We start from the raw sequence: 8,788 nt of genomic DNA, 5'->3' as shown, positions 1-8,788 counted from the left end.
ACTCACCTCAGCCTCCCAAAGGCGCGGGATTACAGGCTGAGCCACCGAGCCCGGCATGATGGAGAATTAATGAGAACAAGAATCAGGAGCAGGAGGGGACAGGCAGACTTAAGGCACTCTGGGCATCTTGAGAAAACTCAAGGAAAAGGGAAACCACATTTAACTTCCAAATGAAGAAAACCTGTGATAAAGGAGAAAAAATAAACATAGACTAGGAGGAACAGAGCACATAATTATTTAGATACACATTAATATCAATAATGACACTGCTGTTCTGGTTTAAAAGCAAAGACTTTCATCTCAATTTAAAAAAATACAACTCTAAGTCATTTACACAAAACCTTGGATATGTGGCTGAGCTTTGTGGAGGCTTGGGCCATTTGGTGTGAGCGTCAAAGGAACGGATGACCCTAGAACGCTGAGTGAGGCCATGCAGACATGTGACTTTGTGACTACCACAGAATCTGCCAGCTGGCCACACCCACTGGATGTTAAAACAGAGAGCCGGCCTTGTACCGGGGATTTGACTGGGCTGACCTGAGCTCCTTCTGAACTTATTTTTGTCCTGTTCCCTGAAAATTTTGGGGTGTTTCCATGGACAGGTAGGGACTATAGTTAGAAAGGAGTACCTGTCACATGGCATGAGAGGAACAACACAGCAGGCAGCTTGCTACTGCTTCCAAAACACTACTTGCCCACCCAGAGGCCTGAGCAGCAAGCGGAGGTGCCCCTGCCTTCTCCAAACCTCCCTATTGCCTCTACACTCAATACCCTTCAGACCACAGGGAGAGAGCTGTGCAGAGAACATGGGTACCTGAAGGTGTAATGACTTTTCTTGCACATGGTCCAGGGTAAAGAACCTGAGCTACTGGCCGGGCTCGGTGGCTCAGTCTAATCCCAGCGCTTTGGGAGGCTAAAGTGAGTGAATTGCCTGAGCCTGCGAGTTCGAGACCCACCTGGGCAACTTGGCGAGATCTCATCTCAACAAAAAATAAAAAAAATTAGCTGGTCATGGTAGCGCGCGCGTGTAGTTCCAGCTACTTGGAAGGCTGAGGCAGAAGGATCGCTGGCGCCCAGCAGGTGAGGCAGCGGTGGCCGGGAGTGGCCACTGCACTCGAGTCTGGGCGACACAGTGAGACTCCAACTCAAAAAAAAAAGAACCTGAGCTATTTATTTATTTATATAATTGTAGGGATGAGGTCTCACTATACTGCCCAAGCTAGTCTCAAACTCCTGGGTTCAAGTTATCCTCCCACCTCAGCCTCCCAAAATGCTGGCCTATTTTTTTTTAGTTTTTAATTTTTACTTTTTTTAGAAGACAAGGTCTCATTCAGCTGCCCAGGCTGGAGTGCAGGGCACAATCACGCTCACTATGACCTCAAATTCATGGTCTCAAGTGATCTTCCCACCTCAGCCTCCCAAAGTGCTGGGGTTATAGGCGGGAGTCACCATGCCTGACCAAGAACCTGAGCTTTGGCTGTTCAGCTCCATCATCAGCCAACCTTGGACAAATCTCTGAGCCTCAGTTTCCTTATCAGATCTTTGATGAAGACCAAAAGGGACTATCATCATGAGCTAATTCTCAGCACAACCTATGAGGTTGGTTTCATTATAATCTCCCTCCTGCAGATGAGGAGACAGGCTTAGAAAGGCAGAGGTAATCCCACTAAGTTGCATAGTAAGTGGCAGAATCAGGATGCAAACAGATCTGTGTTGACCTGAGCCTTTATTTCTAAGCTCCCAGTGGTAGTTCTTTTACACATATAGAAATGCCCAATACCATGCTTGACACAGAGAAGTCTCTGTCCCCAGGATGAGGGCCTGCAAGGCACAGCAGAATAAAGTCACCAGGGGTCAGTCAGTGCTACAGAAAGGGCCCAGAAAGCCTGTGTGAGTAAGCTTCCTACTTAGACTGACCCCAAACATCCCCGGGCATCCACTGGAATGAAGGTGGACTTGTCCCAGTCAGAGGTGCTGCAACATAGAGCCAGTTCAGCCTCTGCCCGAGAGCCAAGGACGAGAACAGGCCAAGACTGCAGCACTGTGCCCACCTCCCCATGGCAGTGATTACCTGTCTCTGCCCAAAGGAGGTGAGGGAGATCCCATGACACCAAGGGACCCTGGTGAATATGGCTACAAAGAAATTTGACCTCTGATAGCCAATAGTAGGCAGGGCCTGGGGGCCTGGCCACTTAGGACTTTGGTCAGTCTTAGGATATATTTTCTGAGATACTTTTTACAATTCTTCGGTGCTGGGCTTCCTTATCTGTAAAGTGGGGACAACAGGTTAGGCCAGGCCAGGAGAGTTGTAATCAGGATTAAAAATGGACATTAGATACTGGGTATAAAGCCAGGTTCCTCATGGGTGGGAGTAAACTTTAGGCCTTGCCCTGGCCTCCTCTTGTTTCTTCTACCTTTCTTCTTCAGCAGCCTTGGGGGACCCCCAAAACCAACTCTCCACAGCAGCTTGTCTCCTCTGGATTTCCCAGACTCCAGCCCCTCATTTCATACTTGTATTCCCCAAACACAAGTCCCCACCTGTACTTTTCTTTTTCTTTTCTTTCGTTCTTGTTTTGAATCATGGTCTCACCCAGTGGCATGATAACGACTCATTACAGCCTCAACATCCTGGGCTCAGGTGATCCTTCTGTCTCAGTCTCCCAAGTAGCTGGGACTACAGGCGTGCACCTCCATGCCCAGCTAATTTTTTAAATTATTTTTTGTTGAGACAAGGTCTTGCTATGTTGCCCAGGCTAGTCAAACTCCTGGCCTCAAGCAATCCTCCCTCCTTGGCCTCCCAAAATTCTGGGATTACTGGAGTGAGCCATCATACCCAGCTACTTTTATTTTTCATGATCAGGCCTTTATTCATGCCAGTCTTGAGTCACAGCCTGTTCCTAACAACAATAACCATAATAATAATGACACATGTAGCGTTTACTAAGTGTCAGGCAGCTTTTTTTTATTTCTGTATTTATTTTTTAGAGAGAGCGTTGCCCAGGCTGGTCTTGAACTCTTGCACTCAAATAATCCTTTTGCCTCAGCCTCTCAAGTAGCTGAGATTACAGGAGTGTGCCACCATACCTGGCTCCAGGCACCTTTCTAAACACTTTACACATTAATTCAGTTTGCTGTCACATTTGCCCAAAGAGGTAGGCACTATTTTTACAATTAAGCAACTTGCTCCAAACATAAGCAGTGCAATGAGGATCTGAGCCCAGCAATCTGGGCCTAATTTCTTCCCTGTTACTCTCCACTGGGGACTGCTTTGACTTGGCCCCAACTGTCCTGTGCAACCAGAGCTCCCATGCTCGGCTCCTCCAATCTTATTCCCAGATCCTGTGCTTTCATCCACAGAACATCTTCTACTTGGAAGGCTCGTCCTCCCCAGCTCTGTGCATCTAAATCTTACACTTTCTGTGGCTGCCTGCCACTGCCCTGACTTTCCTCAGTACTGAATCTGCCTCTTCTCTGGGTTGTCATCACTGTGCCCTAGTTCATAGTGAACTCTGGAGACAGCTAGCCAAGTTATAGACCCCAGTGCCACCACTTTTCTAACTAGGTGAACTTTGGCAGGTGCATCTCTGTTTCCTCATGTGGAAAATGAGGATAACATTTTTTATCCATAGGATTAAACGCTGTGAGGATTAAATGAGCTGGTACCTGTTAAAGCGTACTAGAAACACTCAAGAATCTCCCTTTTAGTTTATCTGCATTGTCTTTCTGACCAGACCATACCCCCATTCTTAGGGAAAGAGAGAAGAGCCTGGGTCAGCAAACTTTTTCTGTAAAGGGCTAGAGGGTAAACATTCCTGTCTCTGTCACAGCTACACAACACTGCAGTTGTAGTGCAAGAACAGCCAGCCACAGACAACATGGCATGGCTGTGTTGATAAAATTGATGGACATATAATTTTTACATGTCACAAAATATTATTATTTTGATTTTTTTCTAACCATTAAAAGTAAAAACCAGCTGGCCATGGTGGCTCACATCTGTAGTCCCAGCTACTCTGGAAGCCAAGATAGGAGGATGGCTTGAGCCCATGAGTTTGAGACCAGCCTGGGCAACAGAGTGAGACCCCATCCCCCCCCCCAAAAAAATGAGCAGGGCATGGTGGTATGTTCCTTTAGTCCCAGCTACTTGGGAGACTGAGGCAGGAGGGTTGCTTGAGCTCAGGAGGTTGAGTCTGCATTGAGCTATGATCGAACCATTGTACTCCAGTTTGGGCAACAGAATGAGATTCCATCTTAAAAAAAAAAAAAAGTAAAAACCATTCTTAGTTTGCAGCCCAGATTTGTCTCACAGGCCATTGTTTGCCAACCACCTCACAAGACCAGATTCTCTTCCTCCCCTGTCTTTGTAGCTTGGATTTCACTCTGATTCAAATCCCAGCCTCCTGCAGGTTCACGGTTCATGTGAGTTAAATTGATCTGACTCTCAGGGCTTGTGATTTCTTGGTCTGCCGATCAATCCATCGATCCACACAGAGTGCGATGCCACATCCCCCAACCAAGGTCATTCTAAGGAACTTCAAAGCTCATGCAAAGAAGAGTCCAATGTGCTTGGAACAAGAACTGCCTTCTCAGTGCACTTTCTGCCGTGTTTTCTGATTATTTTGTTTTCATTCATGTCTTTTTTTTGGGGGGGAGTTGAGGGTAGGGACAGAGGAGGAGGAACAGAAAGAAGAGGGTGGGCAGGAAGCTGGCAGAAGGCAGGAGTGGAGGAAGTGGTGAATGAAGCCAGTGACTGAATTCTGTTACTATCTGCTTCTGCTTTCTGGCTTTACTGAAAAGATTGTTCCCTGAGGCACCAGAGACAAATGGGGGCTGCCAGCTTGGGCAGTAAATTCAGAATTTCACAGTTCTCTTCGGTGCCCCTTGCAGGAGGAAACTCCACAGCCATGCCTTCTGCTACCTTGAGTGACAACGGTCAGCACTCACCCTAAAGGTACCAAAAACTCACAAAGGCTCACAAATTCCTCCCAGCCTTGGAAGAAGCAGGTTGGCAGGATTTCCTCCAGTTTACATAATTATGCCTGGCCGCTGAGCCTCTGGCAGCAGGGTCTCCAGAATTCTACTCCTTACAAACCCCACCCCTCCCCTCTCTCTCCCAAGGCTGCCCACCCTTTTCCTGCACCTCTCCAAGAGTGGAGGGTGACTGTTAGATGGCGTGAAACGATTTTCACTAGGGAAAAGGAAGGGGGAGGCCAAAATGATTAAGGACTGGATCTGCATCTCCTGCTAAATTGCTACGAAAGGAAAAACCAAATATTTATCTCAGGGACTAATCCATCCTAACAAAACAAGTTTCTTTTGAGGACAGGGCAGTGCGGAGGTAGGAGCCTATAAATAAAGCTTCTTTGTATTGCTGTTAATGGGTACACCAGCAAAATAACTTATTTTTTCTTCAGGGAAGATCTGGTGCCCTCTAAAATCTGATGCTCTACCCCATAGCTTGTCATTACAAGGCAGAGGTCAGAGCTTGTGGCAGCAGTGAAGTGGAGACTGCATGATTATTAACATCTTCACTCCTTCAAGGGCATTCTCTTCTGATTTTCTTCCCTTCTGGTCAAAATCTGTGCCCTGAGTCTGCTGAATGTCTTGGCATCCATATTAAGGAGCACAAACTCCATGAGTGGTGGGGCCTGTGTCTAATTTTTTTTAAGCTGTTCTTCAGATGATGATTAACTATTTGCTTATTCATGCAGTTTCTTCTGCCTCTGAAGTCCTTATCTCTCATCTGTCTGAGGAACTCTTATTTAGAAGCTCAGTTCCGACTGCCTCTTGTCTGCAGAGCTTTCCTTGCTCCCTTCGCAAGACAGTTTACAGGTATTATATCACTGTTATATGCCAAGGACAAACTGCCAATGTCACAAGCTGTGAAGTAGCAGAGCCAGGACTTGAATTCTGGACAATCTGACTCTAGAGCCCAGGACTTCATCACTGTGTCTTCCTCTATGTCACCTCCTTCCTGTTCTGCATATATTTCCACTTTTGCCTTTGTTTTTTAAGAGACAGGGTCTCACGCTGTTGCCTACGCTGGAGTGCAGTGGCATGATCATGGCTAACTGCATTCTCAAACTCCTGGGCTCAGGTGATCCTTCTGTTTCAGCCACTCGTGTAGCTGGGACTACAGGCATGTGCCACCATGTCTGACTAATTTTAAAAAATCTTTTTTGCTGGGCTCAGTGGCTCAAGCCTGTAATCCCAGCACTTTGGGACACCAAGACGAGAGGATTGCCGAGCCCTCGGGTTCAAGACTAGCCTGGGCAACATGGCGAGACCTCGTCTCTACAGTAAATAAAAAAAATTAGCCGGGAGTGGTAGCATGCGCCTATAGTTCTGGCTACTTGAAAGGCTGAGTTTGAAACCAGCTAGCCTGGGCCTTTTTTTTTTTTTTTTTAGAGACGGAGTTTTGCGATATTGCCCAGGCTAGCTGGTTTCAAACTCCTGGCCTCAAATGATCCTCCCACTGTGGCTTCTCAAAGTGCTGGGATTATAGGAGTGAGCCACTGCACCTAGCCTGTATCATCTTTTATGGATCTATCTCCCCATATGAGAACAGGTTTCTTTGCTAATGGGGTTCATACAAAGATAATTCATCTCTATATTTCCATTATCTAGAATAGTGCCTGACACTTAGCAGCCATTAATTCGTTCAACAGATAGACTGAGAGGCTACTGTGTGCTGAGAAATACTTAATTCCTGCTCTCAAGGAGCTTCAGCATACAGAGTAGTACAGGACATGGGACATATATATAAATAAATGTCTATAATATAAGAGAGAACATAACATGAGAGGTGAGGGGAAATGAATGCTCTGGTGATTTGGAGAAAGATTAGATGCCGGCCACATCTGAGAAGATGGTGGCATTAGAGTAGGACCCTGGAGAAATATCCTTAGAACTTGAATGGGTGTGAGGAAAGTAGGGGACAAAGGGGAGGGGGGTCACAGAAAAGAGGACATAGGCAAACCTGCCCTTGAAGTTCAAATACCAGTTGACGTTCAAAGTGACAGATCCCTGCATGACACTGAGGGAGAAAAGGCCACTTCAGGCTGTGTAGAAGCTGCTGGAAAAAGCTGGCCAGTCACCAGACTGTAAAAAAGAGCTGGGCAGGACAGACCACGCTCTAATGTGGAGGCTGGTTTGGGTGAGAACCTACTGAGGCTGGACACCAGGATGAACACAGGATAAGATGATGGTACCTGTCCTCACTCAAGGTTGCATTTCACAAAAACACAGTCCCATACCTCAGAACCCTCTTGCAAACACAGGACCAGAGTTCAGGAGGAAAGACCAAGTCAAGTCATTGGGTAGAGGTGGAAATCCAGGAGGGGTAGCTATCCCCACTAGATGGGGGCCTCTCCTCAGGGCTCACCCCACCCTAGATCCTGAGAACATTTTTAAATGCTTTCAACTGTGTAAATAGACAAGAGGCACCTGAGAGCCCCACATGGGCCTTGCCTATAGAGGTCACATTCCCTGTAGCTTTCACATTTCCTCAGACCCTTGTTTAGTATCAGTGGCCTGAGCATCTGCCCTCCAGACCTCCTGCTTTATGGACTAGTTCTTATTAACACTGAGATTAGAATAGCTTTGGCCACTGTGAGAGCTTTTCTGTCCTCTGAATAAATCCTGCTTTCTCACTAAAAAAAAAAGCTGGGCTCGGTGGCTCAGCCTGTAATCCTGTGCCTTTGGGAGGCTGAGGTGAGTGGATTGCCTGAGCCCATGGGCTCGAGACCTGCCTGGGCAGCAAGACCTCATCCCTACAATAAATCAAAAAATCAGCTGGACTTGGTAGCACATGCCTGTAATTCCGGCTTCTTGGAAGGCTGAGGTGGAAGTATCACCGAAGCCCAGCAGGCGAGGCTGCGGTGGCTGGAAGCGGCCACTGCACTCCAGTCTGGGCGACAGAGTGAGACTCCAACTCAAAATTAAATTTAAAAATAAATAAATAAACATGTAAGAATAAACACATTTTTAAAAAAATAGCTTTGGCCTGATCCCTTAAAAAGGGGGAGGCATCTTCTCCAACAGCCACAAGGAGTCTGAGGGGCTCCTTTTCTCTGATTTCTCACTTTAGTGTGTTAGTGTGTTTTCCTCTCTCACTTAATGATGGCCCCTCCTCTCCACAAGCATCAGCCCAGACATTAAATCCAGAACTTATCCTTTATTTTTTATTTTTTCCAAAACCAGCATGTACTTAGCCGTTTACCCAGAACTGGGGATAACAGAGGGAGCTGAAATCATAGCCAGCAAATCAGATACACTGACTGTCCTAGTCCCTTCATCATTCTTGCCACAGGGAACATTTTCCTGGTGAGGCTGTTCCTCAGTGCCCTCAGCTGCCCTTAGGTGACTAGTCATTCTCGATTTCCACTACTGCCTTCTCCTCCCTGGACCCCTCATTTCCTTCATCCTGGGATGAAGGAAAAGTGTCTAGGTGGAACTCATGCCTGTAGTTCCAGCACTTTGGGAGGCAGAGGTGAGAGGACTGTTTGAGCCCAGGGGTTCAAGACCAGCCTGGGCAACTTGGCAAGACCTTGTCTCTAGAAATAAATTTTTTTTTTTTTTTTTTTGAGTGGAGTCTCACTCTGTCGCCTAGACTGGAGTGCAGTGGCCGCTCTCGGTCACCGCAGCCTCGACCTGCTGGGCTCCGGCATTATAGGCTGAGCCACCGAGCCCGGCTTAGAAATAAATTTTTAAGATTCACAAAGATGCTAGGCTCAGTGGCTCAGCCTATAATCCCGTGCTTTGGGAGGCTGAGGTGAGTGGATTGCCT

The sequence above is a fragment of the Carlito syrichta genome, unplaced genomic scaffold, assembly GCF_000164805.1.
Source record: "Carlito syrichta isolate Samal-C Ts95f unplaced genomic scaffold, Tarsius_syrichta-2.0.1 Scaffold302276, whole genome shotgun sequence".
NCBI lineage: Eukaryota > Metazoa > Chordata > Mammalia > Primates > Tarsiidae > Carlito > Carlito syrichta.
The sequence above is the reverse complement of the archived record's forward strand: the minus strand, read 5'-3'. Positions refer to the sequence as shown.